Source organism: Pan troglodytes, chromosome 14 (assembly GCF_028858775.2).
Source record: "Pan troglodytes isolate AG18354 chromosome 14, NHGRI_mPanTro3-v2.0_pri, whole genome shotgun sequence".
Taxonomy (NCBI): Eukaryota; Metazoa; Chordata; class Mammalia; order Primates; family Hominidae; genus Pan; species Pan troglodytes.
In genome coordinates this window covers 105,607,677-105,623,641 of record NC_072412.2, presented here as the reverse complement: position 1 = coordinate 105,623,641, position 15,965 = coordinate 105,607,677, and the positions used below count along the sequence as shown (strand labels likewise).

Here is a 15,965-nt window from a genome sequence, read left to right as displayed (position 1 = left end):
CCTAACTTTCAAAATATTCTTTTTCTTTTGCAATAAATTTCTCTATGCTATACCTCCTTTCCTGTGTGTCTCTTGTTAAATTTTACATTCTTTTAAACCAAGAAGACAAGAACCGAGGTATCACAACAGCCATCAATAGTTAATCCTTGAAGCCTGAAAGTCATTATGAGCCTCTAAGTTTTTGTTTTTTTGTGAGGGAGTCTTGCTCGGGCTGGAGTGCAGTGGCTGCATCTTGGCTCACTGCAACCAACCTTCGCCTCCTGGGATCAAGCGATTCTCCTGCCTCAGCCTCCCGAGTAGCTGGGACTACAGGCCCATGCCACCACGCCTGGCTAATTTTTTGTACTTTTAGTAGAGACGGGGTTTCACTGCGTTAGCCAGGATGGTCTCGATCTCCTGACCTTGTGATCCACCCGCCTCGGCTTCCCAAAGTGCCAGGATTACAGGCATGAGCCACCGTGCTCAGCCAAGCCTTTAAGTTTTAAAAGCATTATGGGGCCAGGTGTGGTGGCTCACACCTGCAATCCCAACACTCTGGGAGGCCAAGGCAGGTAGATCACTTGAGATCAGGAGTTCCAGACCAGCATGGCCAATATGGCGAAAACCTCGTCTCTATTAAAAATACAAAAATTAGCTGGGCATGGTGACATGTGCCTGTAGTCCCAGCTACTCGGGAGGCTGATGTAGGGGAATGAATCGCTTGAAACTGGGAGGCAGAGGTTGCAGTGTGTCAAGATCACGCCACTGCCCTCCAACCTGGGTGACAGAGCAGACTCTGTCTCAAAAAAAAAAAAAAAAAAAAAAAAAAAAAAAAAAATTAAATGAAAATGAAACAGAAAAAGGTGGCACCTATATGAGGAAGCCAAAGCTTTTATCCAATCACCCAAAATCGTGCTTTGTGACCCACCTAGCATCAAAGGAATCTGGGAAAGTACTTTTATCTAGGCACATTATTACCCCAAACAAAATCACAGCTCTGATAGTAAAAGAGGAAGAAGGTCGGATTTTAAATTGTCAACTGGCTGCATCTGCTGTAGTCACTTTGGTTGTTATATCCTTCCAGGAAATTGTCCATTTCACCTAAAGTCCTAACTTCTCTTATAATTTTTTTTTTTTTTTTGAGATGGAGTCTCACTCTGTTGCCCAGGCTGGCATGATCTCGGTTCACTGCAACCTCCGCATCCCAGGTTCAAGCGGTTTTCCTGTCTCAGTCTTCCAAGTAGCTGGATTACAGGCACATGCCACCATGCCCGGCTAATTTTTTGTATTTTAGTAGAGACAGGGTTTCACCATGTTGCCCAGGCTGGTCTCAAACTCCTGAGCTCAGGCACCTGCCTCAGCTTCCCAAAGGGCTAGGATTACAGGCATGAGCCACTGCCCCCGGCTTCTCTTATAATTTTTAAGAATCCCTACCATATCTACAGTTTTGCACCTTTAAAAAATGCCAACTATTGTACTTTTGTGCCTTTTAAAATTCTTTTTTGCCAAAAGTTTGTCCCCAAAGTCCTGGGATTATAGGCATGAGCCACCATGCCCGGCCTCCACCTTTGGTTTTTTTGAGCCTCCAATTGTTTCTTTGATTTCTAGTCATTCTTTTCTGTGCTCAATGTTATTTCCTTCCTTCTTCACATCTTTGTTAGTTTTTTTTTTCCAAGCCATTTTCTATGTTATTGCTAATGGCATTTTAAAACCTTCATTTGAAGCCAGGTGTGGTGGAATGCCTGTAATCCCAGCTACTCAAGAGCATGGGATGGGAGGGTTGCTTGAACCCATGAGTTTGAATCCAGCCTGGGCAACATAGTGAGATCCTGTCTCTTAAAAGAAAATTTACAAAAATAAAGTTGGTTTTCATATGTTTACCTTGTATCTAGTTATCTTGCTAAATTATACTTATTACTTTGGATAGTTCATAGATTCCTTTAGATTTTCTACCTATTAGTCATATCCTTTGCAAATGTTTTTATTCATTACCAATTATTAATTCTTACGCTTTTTCTGTCTTTTTTTCTTGACTTACTGCACTGTCTACAAGGCTAGGATCTCCAGCACAATCTTGAATAAAAGTGGTTAGAGCTGACATCCTTATCTTGTTCCCAATCTTAGAAACTATTTAGTCTTTTACCATTGAGTAATATGTTAGCTGGGTTTTTTTTGTTGTTGTTTTTTGTTTTGTAGATGCTCCTTATCTTATAGGGAAGATGCCTTATTCTTAGTTTGCTAAGAGTTTTTATCATGAACAAGAGTTAAATTTTGTCAAATGCTTTTTTTTGTTTCTATTGAGATGAAAAGGTTTATATTTATGAATTCAAATTCTTTACTAGATAGTGTTTTAGTCCGTTTCATGTTGCTGTAACAGAATATTTGAGTCTGGGTAATTTATAAAGAAAAGAGATTTATTTAGCTCATGGTTCTGCAGACTGGGAAGTGTAAGAAACACAAAACTGGCATCCGTTTGGCTTTTAGTGAAGGCTACGTTTTAAAATGGTAGAGAAAGTTCAAGGGAGAAGCAGATACAAGCGAAGAGAGCAAGATCTGAGGTGCATCCGGGCTTTATAACCATCCATTCTATGAGAACTAATTCATCCATGTGGGAACTAATCCAGCTTCTCAGAGTAAGCATGCACTACTGGGAGACCTACACCAAGCTATTCATGAGATATCCACCATGTTTTAAACATCTCCCACTAGCATCCACCTCCACACATCATGGACCAAATTTCAACACAAGCTTTGGTGGGGACAAACAAACCATATCCAAACTATACTACATAACCATTAAATTTTCAATTTCTTGTTTTGTCAGTTTTGGTATTTATGTCTTTCAAGAAATCTGTCCATGTCATATAAGTTGCCAAATTTACTGGCAACTGATTCCCTTTTTTTTGTTTTTTTTAAGAGATTGGGTCTTGCTGTGTTGCCCAGGCTGGTATCGAACTTCTGGGCTCAAACAATCCTCCCACCTCAGCTTCCCACATAGCTCGTACTACAGGTGTGCACCACCACACTTGGCTGCAACTGATATCTTTTTGATATCTTTCACTTCTTTTATGGTAATTTGTGTGCACACACATACTCTCTCTCCCTTAATTATTCTAGTTAGAGGGTTTTTTCTTTTTTTTTTAAATGTGATAACATCTTTTTTTTTTTTTTTTTGCGAGGGAATTTCGCTCTTGTTGCCCAGGCTGGAGTGCAATGCCGCAACCTCTGCCTCCCAGGTTAAAGCAATTCTCCTGCCTCAGCCTCCCAAGTAGCTGGGATCACAGGGGCCTGCCACCAAACCTAGCTAATTTTTTTTGTATTTTTAGTAGAGATGGGGTTTCACCATGTTGGCCAGGCTGGTCTCGAACTCCTGACCTCAGGTGATCCACCCGCCTTGGCCTCCCAAAGTGCTGGGATTACAGGCGTGAGCCACTGAGCCCAGCCTTGTGATAACATCTTCTAAAAAAAACTTTTTCTCTATTATTTATCCATTTTCTATTGCATTAGTTTCTACGGTTTATTATTTATTTCCTTCTGCTAATTCTGAGTTAAATTTGCTCTCTTTCTCTAGTTTCTTACAATGGGATTGTAAATAATTGATTTTTGTTTTGTTTTGTTTTAAATGGAGTCTCACTCTGTTGTCCAGGCTGGAGTGCAGTGGTATGATCTCAGCTCACTGCAACCTCCGCCTGCTGGGTTCAAGCGATTCTCCTGCCTCAGCCTCCTGAGTAGCTGGGACCACAGGTGCGTGCCACCATGCCTGGCTAATTTTTTGTATCTTTAGTAGAGATGGGATTTCACCATATTGGCCAGGCTGGTCTCCAACTCCTGACCTCAGGTGATCTACCCACCTCGGCCTCCCAAAGTTCTGGGATTACAGGTGTGAGCTGCCACGCCCGGCCAAATAATTGATTTTTAATCTTTCTCTTTTTTTTTGAGACAGAGTTTCGCTCTTGTTGCCCAGGCTGGAGTGTAGCGGAGCGATCTCGACTCACTGCAACCTCCACCTCCCTGGTTCAAGGGATTCTCCTCCCTTAGCCTCTGAGTAGCTGGGATTACAGGCGCGTGCCACCATGCCCGGCTAATTTTTTGTATTTTTCATAGAGACGTGATTTTACCATGTTGGCCAGGCTGGTCTTGAACTCCTGACCTCAGGTGATCCACCCACCTCAGCCTCCCAAAGTGCTGGGATTACAGGTGTGAGCCACAGTGCTCAGCCACCTTTCTTATTTTTTAACATGAGCATTTAAAGCTACAAATTTCTCTCTAAGGACTGCTTTAATTGTGTCCCCAGGTTTTATGTGTTTTCATTATCATCCAGCTCAACATATTTTCTAACCTCCTTTGTGATTTCTTCTTTGATCCATAAGTTACATAGGCTGTGTGGCTTAATTTCCAAATATTTCAGCATTTTCCAAATATCCTTTTTGTTTTCAATTCCTAATTTCACTTAATTTAGGTCACATATCTGTATAATTTTTATCTTTTGAATTTTGAGACTAGATTTATGACATGGCATATTGTCTATTTTGGCAAATGTTCAAATTGCAATTGAAAAGAATACATATGCTGGGCACGGTGGCTCACGCCTGTAATCCCAGCACTTTGGGAGGCCGAGGCAGGCAGATCATGAGGTCAGGAGATTGAGACCACGGTGAAACCCCATCTCTACTAAAAATACAAAAAATTAGCTGGGCGCGGTGGCAGGTGCCTGTAGTCCCAGCTACTTGGGAGGCTGAGGCAGGAGAATGGCATGAACTCGGGAGGCGGAGCTTGCAGTGAGCCGAGATCGTGCCACTGCACTCCAGCCTGGGCGACAGAGCAAGACTCTGTCTCAAAAAAAAAAAGAAAAGAAAAGAATACATATATGATTGTGCGTAGTGTTATATAAATGCCAGTTATCTCAAAGTGGTTGATAATGTTGTTTAAACCAAATCTTGGGTGTAGTGTTTATATATTTCAGTTAGGCTCAGGTAATAAAGTTGTTAAAAGTATCTGTATCACCACTGAGTTTTTCTCTGTTTTGTCAATAACTAAGAGAAGGATACTAAACTCATCAAATGTAATTGTAGCTTTGGGGGCCAGGCACTGTGGCTCATGCTTGTAATCCCAGCACTTTGGGAGGCCGAGGCAGATGGATCACTTGAAGTCAGAAGTTCCAGACTAGCCTGGCTAACATGGCAAAACCCCGTCTATTCTATAAATACAAAAATTAGCCAGGTGTGGTGGCGCACACCTGTAGTCCCAGCTACTTGGGAGGCTGAGGCAGGAGAATCGCATGAACCCGGGAGGCAGAGGTTGCAGTGAGCAGAAGATCGTGCCACTGCACTTCAGCCTCCCAACAGAGCAAGGCTCAAAAAAAAAAAAAAAAAAAAAAAAAGTATAGATTTCTGCACTTTTCCCTTTAGTTCTGCCCATTTCACACTATTCTATTTTCTCCATGAATGTTTATCATTATTTCTTGAGTAAGTGACACCTGTTCCCCACCATCAGAAGCAGCAGTCCCAGGATGCCAGCCCACTCCATGGATGTCAAACCACTCCATTGTTTAAAAGACACAACTCATACAGGCACTGGATGGAACAATACTTTACTCATGTAGAGAACAGACACTGAAAGAGATCAGCTTCAACAGCAAGCATTCGTTCCCCCAAGGCCAGTGAGTCTGACCACATAGCCAATGCAGGGAGATGGTCTGCAGACAACCATCTTGTGTTATAGGTGAAGGACACCATCTGCTCCCTTCTGGGAACAGATATCATAGTGGGGTTGGCCAGGCACACATGAAGCACACACTTTAAGTAAAACAAGGTAATAAACATCTAGCCTAGAACAGGGGAAGATAATCCCAAGCAAGGCAATATGCCAAGCACAAGTTGTGAAGTTTCTTTATCTCCATATAAGAAAATGTTCTGACCGGGCGCGGTGGCTCTCGCCTGTAATCCCAGCACTTTGGGAGGCCAAGGCGGGCGGATCACGAGGTCAGGAGATCGAGACCATCCTTGCTAACATGGTGAAACCCTGTCTCTACTAAAAATACAAAAAATTAGCCAGGTGTGGTGGCGGGTGCCTGTAGTCCCAGCTATTCAGGAGGCTGAGGCAGGAGAATGGCATGAACCCGGGAGGCGGAGCGTGCAGGGAGCCAAGATAGCACCACTGCACTCCAGCCTGGGCAACCGAGCGAGACTCCGTCTTTAAAAAGAAAAAAAAAAAGAAAAAGAAAATGTTCCAGGCCCAAACACACTCTTACACAGTTGTTCAAGGGTCAACAGGCTGTATAAGACTGTCTTTATAAACGTTCTGAAATGTCCCTTTTTTCTCTGATAATATTATTTTTTGTTGTTGTTGTTGAGATGAAGTTTTGCTCTTGTCACCCAGGCTGGAGTGCAATGACCAGATCTTGGCTCACTGCAACCTCCACCTCCCGGGTTCAAGCGATTCTCCTGCCTCAGCCTCCTGAGTAGCTGGGATTACAGGCATGCACCACCACACCCAGCTAATTTTGTAGTTTTAGTAGAGACAGGGTTTCTCCATGTTGGTCAGGCTGGTCTCAAACTCCTGACCTCAGGTGATCTGCCTGCCTTTACCTCCCAAAGTGTTGGGATTACAGGTGTGAGCCACCACACCCAGCCTCTGATAATATTCTTTGTTTGAAGTATACCTTTCTGACATTAAAAGCCACTCCATTTCCTCATGATTAGTGTTTACATGGTATATAATATTTTTCTATCCACACACAAATTAGGCAGGCATGGTGGCACACACCTAAAGTCCCAGCTACTTGGGGATGTGAGGGATCTATGAGGGATCTAGATTCTCCTTATGAGTATCTAATGCCTGATGATCTGTCACTGTCTCCCATCACCCCCCATATGGGACCATCTAGTTGCAGGAAAATAAGCTCAGGGCTCCCACTGATTCTACATGATGGTGAGTTGTATAACTATTTCATTATACATTACAATGTAATAATAATATAAATAAAGTACACAATAAATGTAATGTGTTTGAATCATCCTGAAACCATCCCCTCTCCCCCATCCATGGAAAAACTGTCTTACACAAAACAGGTCCCTTGTGCCAAAAAGGTTGGGGGCCACTGTTCTAGCCTGAGCGACACAGTAAAACTGTTTTAAAAATTGTTGGGTTTCAGGCCACTATCTGAATCTTTGTTTTCTATTAGTACTAGATACTACAAGATGTTTTTGTTGTTGCTGTTTTTTCCCCCTTTCTCTGCATTATTTTGGATTATTTTTGTTTTCCACTTTGTGTCCTCTATTGGCTTTTTATTATACCTCTTTGTTTTTCACCCAATGTTCTAGGGGTTATAATATGCATTCTTAACTTATTACACACTTTACCATGAATTCATATTGGACCATTTTGTATATAACAAAGGAATCTTAAAATGATAACTTCCATTTTTCCCTTCCTGTGTATTGTGTTATTATGGCCATTACAGTTCACTTCTACATAATTTAAGCCCCACAATAAATCACCATTTTATTTTGTTTTTGCTTTAAATTGTCGATTATGTTTTAAAGGAATTTAAAAATGAAAAAAGTCTCTTATATTTACCCACAAATGCTCACGTGTTCTTCATTCCTTCTCGTAGACATGATTTTTCTACCTGGTATCTTTTTCCTTCAGCTTTCCTTTAACATCTCTCATAGTGCAGACCTGCTAGTGACTAATTCTCTAACCTATCTGAAAATATCTTTATTTCCCCTTCATTTTAGAAGGATATTTTCATTGGATATAGGTTGACATCGTCTTCTTTCTGCACTTTAAAAATGCTATCCCCTTGGCTTATGTTGTTTCTGATGAGAAGTCATTCTTCGTTATGTTTCCTAAATTTAGTTAGTTGTCTTTTATTTATCTTTGTCTTCGGTTTTTAGAAATTCAACTATAATGTGCCTAGTTGTGTTTTTTCTTTTTCTTTTTCTTTTTTTTTTTTTTTTTTTTTGAGACGGAGTTTCGCTCTTGTTGTCCAGGCTGGAGTGCAATGGCACAATCTCGGCTCACCACAACCTCTGCCTCCCAGGTTCAAGTGATTCTCCTGCCTCAGCCTCCTCAGTAGCTGAGATTACAGGCATGCACCACTACGCCTGGCTAATTTTGTATTTTTAGTAGAGACGAGGTTTCTCCATGTTGAGGCTGGTCTCGAACTCCTGACCTCAGGTGATCCGCCCATCTCAGCCTCCCAAAGTGCTGGGATTACAGGCGTGCAGGCGTGAGCCACTGCGCCCAGCCTTTTTTTTTGAGACAGGGTCTTCATCTGTCACCCAGGCTGGAGTGCAGCAGCATGATCAAAGCTCACTACACCCTTGACCTCCTAGGCTCAAGTGGTCCTCCTGCCTCAGCCTCCTGAGTAGGTGGGATTACAGGCATGTGCCACAACGCCCAGCTAATTTTTTTGTAGTTTTGGTAGAGACAGGGTTTCACCATGTTGCCCAGGCTGGTCTCGAACTCTTGGAGTCAAACAATTGGCTGGCCTCAGCCTCCCAAAGTGCTGGGATTACAGGGTATTAGCCACTGTGCCCGGGCCCCTAGTTGTGTTTTCATTTGTTTATCTTACTTGGGGTTTGTTAAACTTCTTGAATCTGTAGGTTTATAGTTTTCCTCCAATATGTCAGATTTTTCAGCCACTATTGCTTCAAAATTTTTTTCTTCCTTATTCTTTTCCATCCTTATGGGGTTCCTGTTCCAAAAATCTTGTCCAAGAGGTCACTGATCTTCCATTAAAATTTTCCTCCTAGCATTTTGCTGTCTGTGCTTCAGTTTGGATCTTTTTTTTTTTTTTTTGCCTTGTCTTCAAGTTCACTGATTCTGCCTTCTGCCACATCAAATCCACTGTCAAGCCCATCCTGTATAATTTTCCCTTTAGATATCATATTTTTCAGTTCTTGAATTTCTATTTGGTTCTTTTGAAATAGTTTCCATTTTTCAACTAATATTTCCTATCTTTTCATTCACTAGGTCCTTCTTTTCCTTTAATTTGTTTATTTTATTTATTTATTTTTGAGATGGAGTCTCATTCTGTAGCCCAGGTTGGAGTATAGTGGTATGATCTCGGCTCACTGCAACCTCCACCTCCCAGGTTCAAGCAATTCTCCTGCCTCAGCCTTCCAAGTAGCTAGGATTACAGGTGCCCGCCACCATGCCTGGCTAATTTTCTTTTCTTTTTTTTTTTTAATAGAGACAGGGTTTCACCATGTTGGCCAGGCTGGTCTAGAACTCCTGACCTCAAGTGATCCGCCTGCCTCAGCCTCCCAAAGGGCTGGGATTACTGGTATGAGCCACCACACCTGGCCTCCTTTAATTCTTAAACATTTAAAATACTCACATTAAGCCCTTTTTGCTTATTCTTATACTTCTGTCAACTCTCAGTCTTTGTCTGTCTCTATTGACTGTTTTACTCCTAGTTACACATATCAATTTCCTACTTCTTTGCCTTTCTTTTTTTTTTTTTTTTTTTTTTTTTTTTTAGACAGAGTCCCACTCTGTTGCTCAGACTTGAGTGCAGTGGTGCAATCTCAGCTCACTGCAACATCTGCCTTGAGGGTTCAAGTGATTCTCCTGCCTCAGCCTCCCGAGTAGCTGAGACTACAGGTTCACGCCACCACGCGCAGCTAATTTTGTATTTTTGGTAAAGACGGGGCTTCACCATGTTGATCAGGCTGGTCTTGAACTCCTGACCTCAAGTGATTCACCCAACTCGGTCCCCCAAAGTGCTAGGATTACAGGTGTGAGCCACTGCGCCTGGCCTTTTCTAATAATCTTTAACATTTATGCTAAATACTGTGAATATTACTTGGGGTCTGGATATTCTTTTTTCAAAGAATTTTGTTCTGGCAGGTTTTTTTTTTTTTTTTTTTTTTTTTGAGATGGAGTCTCGCTTTGTCACCCAGGCTGGAGTACGATCTAGGCTCACTGCAGCCTCAACCTCTCAGGCTCAAAAGATCCTTCCATCTCAACCTCTGAAGTAGGTGGGACTAAAGGCATGTGCCACCACCCCGCTCCCAACAGCTAATTTTTAAATTTTTTTGTAGAGATGGGATATTGCTGTGTTGCCCAGCCTGGTCTTGAACTCCTCCTGGTCTCAAGCAATCCTCCCACTTCAGCATCTTGAAATGCTGGAATTATAGGCATGAGTCACCAGACCCAGTCTTATATGGATTTTTTTTTCCTTCCGAGTCGGAATCTTGCTCTGTCACCCAGGCTGGAGTGCAGTGGCACGATCTCGGCTCACTGCAACCTCCGCCTCCCAGGTTCAAGCAATTCTCCTGCCTCAGCCTCCTGAGTAGCTGGGATTACAGGCACCTGCCACCACACCTGGCTAATTTTTGTATTTTTAGTAGAGATGAGGTTTCACCATGTTGGCCAGGCTGGTCTCAAACTCCTGACCTCATGATCCACCTGCCTTGGCCTCCCAAAGTGCTGGGATTACAGGCATGAGCCACTGTGCCTGGCTGGATTTTTTTTTTTTTTTTTTTAATGACATATCAGCCAGGTGGCTCACGCCTGTAATCCCAGCACTTTGGGAGGACAAGGTGGGCAGATCACTTGAGGTCAGGAGTTCGAGACCAGCCTGGCCAACATGGTGAAACCCTATCTCTATTAAAGATACAAAAATTAGCCGGGCATGGTGGTGGGTGCCTGTAATCCCAGCTACTCGGGAGGCTGAGGGAAGAGAATCCCTTGAACCCAGGAGGCGGAGGTTTCAGTGAGCCAAGGTCACGCTATTGCACTCTAGCTTGGGCAACAAGAGCGAAACTCTGTCTCAAGAAAAAATAAATAAAACAAAATAAAATGACCTATCAACTCAATTGTTTTAAAATTTTGTTTGCATGGGTCTAGTAGACACTTTAGGGTCAGAATAGCCATACTCCTATGTTGTTAAGTGGTGTGTTTAGTGAGGTCTCTCTTGTGGCTGACTGAAAGTCCAACATCTCTTCCAGTGCAGTATGATTTCTGGAGTCTCCATTCAGCTACACTGTAGCTACTCTCTGCCAGGTCTTGCAGAGTTTCTCCCTGTGAATACACAGCTTATATTTTGTCAAAGACTTAAGTGGCCCTTATGCAGACTTTTAGTGCTACTTCTCTGTGGAGCTCCCTCTCTGGTACCTGACCTAGCCATTATAGAACTCAACAGCTCAAAAATCCAATCTCTATATCTTCAACTCATGAAGACCACAATATTCTACAAGGGTTCCACCTCCCTGCACCATGGATCACAAAGTGCCTCCACACAGAAAGGCAAATTGTGAGGCTCAACTTGTGCATTTTCCTTCTCCAACAGATACAGTCCCGTACTGCCTGCTGTCCAACATCTGAAAACAGTTGTTTTATGTATTTTGTCCAGTTGTATGTGGTTTACACTCTGTTATCAGTTATTTTGGCTTGGCCAAAAGAGGAGTGATTGTTCAATAACTTGTTAACAATTATATATATGTATTATACGAAATGAATAGAACTTCTCAAAACTGAGAGATGATCTAGAAAATATCACATAGAGGCTGGGTGCGGTGGCTCACGCCTGTAATGCCAGCACTTTGGGAGGCCAAGACAGGTAGATCACCTGAGGTCGGGAGTTCGAGACCAGCCTGACCAACATGGAGAAGCCTCGTCTCTACAAAAAATACAAAATTAGCTGGGTGTGCTGGCGCATGCCTGTAATCCCAGCTACTCAGGAGGCTGAGGCAGGAGAATCGCTTGAACCTGGGAGGCGGAGGTTGCGGTGAGCCAAGATCACATCATTGCACTCCAGCCTGGGCAACAAGAGCGGAACTCCAGCTCAAAAAAAAAAAAAAAAAGTTTATATATATATACCAAAACTGAGAGATGATGTTGAGTTTTGGTGGGTTGTATTCATTTTATATTAATTATATATGTATAATATATATGATATACATTCAAATATATATAGATTTTCTTTTTTTTTTTTTTTTTTTTGGAGACAGAGTCTTGCTCTGTCACCCAGGCTGGAGTGCAGTGGTACAATCTCGGCTCACTGCAACTTCCACCTCCCTAGTTCAAGCAATTCTCCTGCCTCAGCTTCCCAAGTAGCTGGGACTATAGGCACCCATGACCACGCCTGGCTAATTTTTTGTATTTTAGTAGAGATGGGTTTTCACCATATTGCCCAGGCTGGTCTCGAACTCCTGAGCTCAGGCAATCCACCCGCCTTGGCCTCCCAAAGTGCTAGGATTACAGGTGTGAGCCACTGCGCCTGGCCAAATATATATATTTTCTGTATCATTAACTTTCTATATCATCTTCTGTTTTGGTAAGTTGTATTTCTTCCATGTTTTAAATATCTCAAATTAGTCATTAATATTATTTTATATATGCAATAATTATTTCAATATTCCCATATGTTGGTGATCAACTTCTTTGTATACCATTCCTTCTTGTAGTCCACTTTCTCCTGCTGGGTTTAATATAATTTTTCCTCCTATACATCCTACACCTCTAATAATTATTAAAGGTCTTTAAGTGGTAAATTCCCACGTTTAAAATCTGGAAAAGTGGGAATTTACTACTGTAAAATCTGTAATAATTATTAAAAGTCTGTAAGTGGTAAATTCCCACTTTCTGAAATCTGGTTTTTGTTTAGCTCTCATTTTTGAATAATAGTTTAGCTGGGTATGGCATCTAAGTTACAGTTATTTTCTCTTAGCTCTTTCAAAATATTATTCCTTTGTCTTCAGACCTGTCTTATTAATGTTGAGATGTATACTGCTAGCCTAAATGTTGCTTCTTTGTATGTAATTTTTTATAGTTTCTGATGTTATCTTGTCTACCTTTGATTATCCAATAAAAATTTTCTGATATTTCTTCTCTTTTTCTCTCTCTTTTGAGATAAGGTCTCACTCTCTTTGTCACCTAGGCTTGAGTGCAGTGGCGTGATCACAGCTCACTGCAGCCATGACCTCCTGGGCTTAAGCACCTCCTGAGTAGATGGGACTACAGGCGCATGCCACAATGCCTAGCTAATTTTTAGATTTTTTGTAGAGATGAGGTCTCATGATATTGCCCAGACTGGTCTCAAACGCCGGGGCTCAAGCAATCCTCCTACCTCAGTCTCTCAAAGTGTTGAGATTACAGGCATGAGCTACCGTGCCTGGCCTGATACTTCCTTAAGGCACTTACTATATTTTGTATTAGCCCCTTTCCATACTTTAACATTATTTACCTTGTATTACTTCGTTGTGTTCCATACTTGCCTTAACCCCACCATTAGAGAACAAGCTACCTGACACTATATGAAGTACTATGCATCTTTTCCTATAAAGAGGCACCATTTTCTTTCATGGACTGGGGAGTGGTACATAAAGAAAAAAGAAGGATGGGAGCGGTGGCTCAAGCCTGTAATCCCAGCACTTTGGGAGGCCAAGGCGGGTGGATCACCTGAGGTCGGGAGTTCGAGACCAGCCTGACCAACATGGAGAAACCCCATCTCTGGCCAGGCACAGTGGCTCACACCTGAAATCCTAGCACTTTGGGACGCCCAGGCAGGCAGATCACGAGGTCAAGAGATTGAGACCATCCTGGCCAACATGGTGAAACCCCGTCTCTACTAAAAATATAAAAATTAGCTGGGCATGGTGGTGCGTGCCTGTAATCCCAGCAACCCAGGAGGCTGAGGCAGGAAAATCACTTGAACCCGGGAGGCGGAGGTTGCAGTGAGCTGAGATCACGCCATTGCACTCCAGCCCGGGTGACAAGAGCGAAACACCGTCTCAAAAAAAAAAAAAAAAAAGGAAAGAAAAGAAAAGAAACCCTGTCTCTACTAAAAATACAAAAATTAGCTGGGCATGGTGGTGTGTGCTTGTAATTCCAGCTACTTGAGAGGCTGAGGCAGGAGAATGGCTTTAACCCAGGAGGCAGAGGTTGCAGTGAGCCGAGATCGTGCCATTATACTCCAACCTGGGCAACAAGGGCAAAACTCCGTCTCAAAAAAGAAAAAAGTTCAAAATGCTGAATCTGAGTTTAGCAACAGAGGCTCATCTCAAAGACTGCCTAGATACGGCTAATGTTTAAGAACAAATAAATAAGTTATGTATGCATTGACTATTCTGTTCATAATTTATTGTCTGGCTTTCAGCAGATGGCTGGCATTCTTAGGAACTGTTTACATATCAAAAAGGCATTTGTTAAGCTCAGCAAAGTTTTCATCTGCCAATTTAGGAGTTTATCAGTGTGCATACACATCTGTGTCTGCGTGAGTGTACTGGGAAGAGGAATAGTCTCAACTACTCCCCAACTATAAAATCTAAGTTGTTTCCATCACTAGGGTTCATACGTATCAGAGCAATTCTGAAAGCATAAGAAGAAAACCACCTGAAATGTATTCCTATGACAGACTGAAAAGCCTCCTGGGTGTAAACTTATCTTAAGCAAGAGAAGATCAAGTAGTTTCATTTAGAAACAAAGCTTTGGGCCGGGTGCAGTGGCTCACACCTGTAATCACAGCACTTTGGGAGGTCAAGGCAGGCAGATCACGATGTCAGGAGATCGAGATCATCCTGGCTAACACGGTGAAACCCCATCTCCACTAATTAGCCAGGCATGGTGGCAGATGCCTGTAGTCACAGCTACTCTGGAGGCTGAGGCAGGAGAATGGTGTGAATCCGGGAGGCGGAGCTTGCAGTGAGCGGAGATGGCGCCACTGTACTCCAGCCCAGGCGACAGAGCAAGACTCTGTCTCAAAAAAAAAAAAAAAAGAAAGAAAGAAAAAGAAAAAGAAACAAAGCTTTGGTGCTTAGTGGAGTAATTTTGAAAGTACCATAGTGCCTGATACTGGAAATGATCTCTACCACAACTACTTTGGATTCAAATCTAGGTTCTAAGAAAAGAGAGAGGTATAAGTAAAAATGAAAATATCTGTTTCTATTAAAACCAGTAACAAAATACATTGCAAACCATTTTGAAACCCTTTGAGACAGTACAGCACAGATAATTAACAATAAATACCTCAGAGCTTTAGCATCTCTATATTACCCATACAGTCAACACCAGCTGTAACCAGGAAAAGCAGCAACAATGCACACAGAAGAGATGCCTGACAAGAGGGGGAACACCCAGCAGACCTATCATCAGTGCATGCAGGCCAGGCGCGGTGGCTCACACCTGTAACCCCGGCACTTTGGGAGACCGAAGTGGGTGGATCACCTGAGGTCAGGAGTTTGAGACCAGCCTGGCCAACATGGTGAAACCCCGTCTCTACTAAAATACAAAAATAGGCCGGGTGTGGTGGCATGCACCTGTAATCCCAGCTACTAGGGAGGCTGAGGCAAGAGAATTGCTGGAGCCTGGGAGGCGGAGGTTGCAGTGAGTTGAGATCGCGCCACTGCACTCCAACCTGGGTGACAGAGTGAGAATCTATCTCCAGAAAAGAAAAAAGAAAAAAAACCAACAACAACAGTGCATGCAAACACAGGGTGTGGCAAAATCACCAGAAGAAGGTAAATAGTTGGAGAAGAGGTTTAGGTTTTTGTTGTTGTTGTTGTTGTTGAGAGAGTTTCACTCTTGTTTGCCCAGGCTGGAGTGCAATGGCGCGATCTCGGCTCACTGCAACCTCCGCCTCCTGGGTTCAAGCAATTCTCCTGCCTCAGCCTCCCAAGTAGCTGAGATTACAGGCATGTGCCACCATGCTCGGCTAATTTTGTATTTTTAGTAGAGATGGGGTTTCACCACGTTGGTCAGGCTGGTCCTGAACTCCTGACCTCAGGTAATCTACCCACCTCAGCCTCCCAAAGTGCTAGGATCACAGGCGTGAGCCACCGTGCCTGGGCCAAGAAGAGGTTTAAAATGCAATATACTATTATATACTAAGTCTAGTAGTCTAACAGACTTGCTACTGAAAATACCTGAGATGGCCAGGCGCAGTAGTTCACGTCTGCAATACCAGCACTTTGGGAGGCTGAGGCAGGGCTCAGTCGAGGCCAGGAGTTTGCGACCAGCCTGGCCAACATGGTGAA

General features: G+C 42.8%; 1 pseudogene; it reads left to right on the top strand.

Annotated features, from left to right (window-relative positions):
- The window catches only part of LOC100612204 (asparagine synthetase [glutamine-hydrolyzing]-like), a 58,269-nt pseudogene extending 46,953 nt beyond the window's left edge, over positions 1-11,316 (top strand).
- Positions 11,317-15,965: the final 4,649 nt, after the last annotated feature.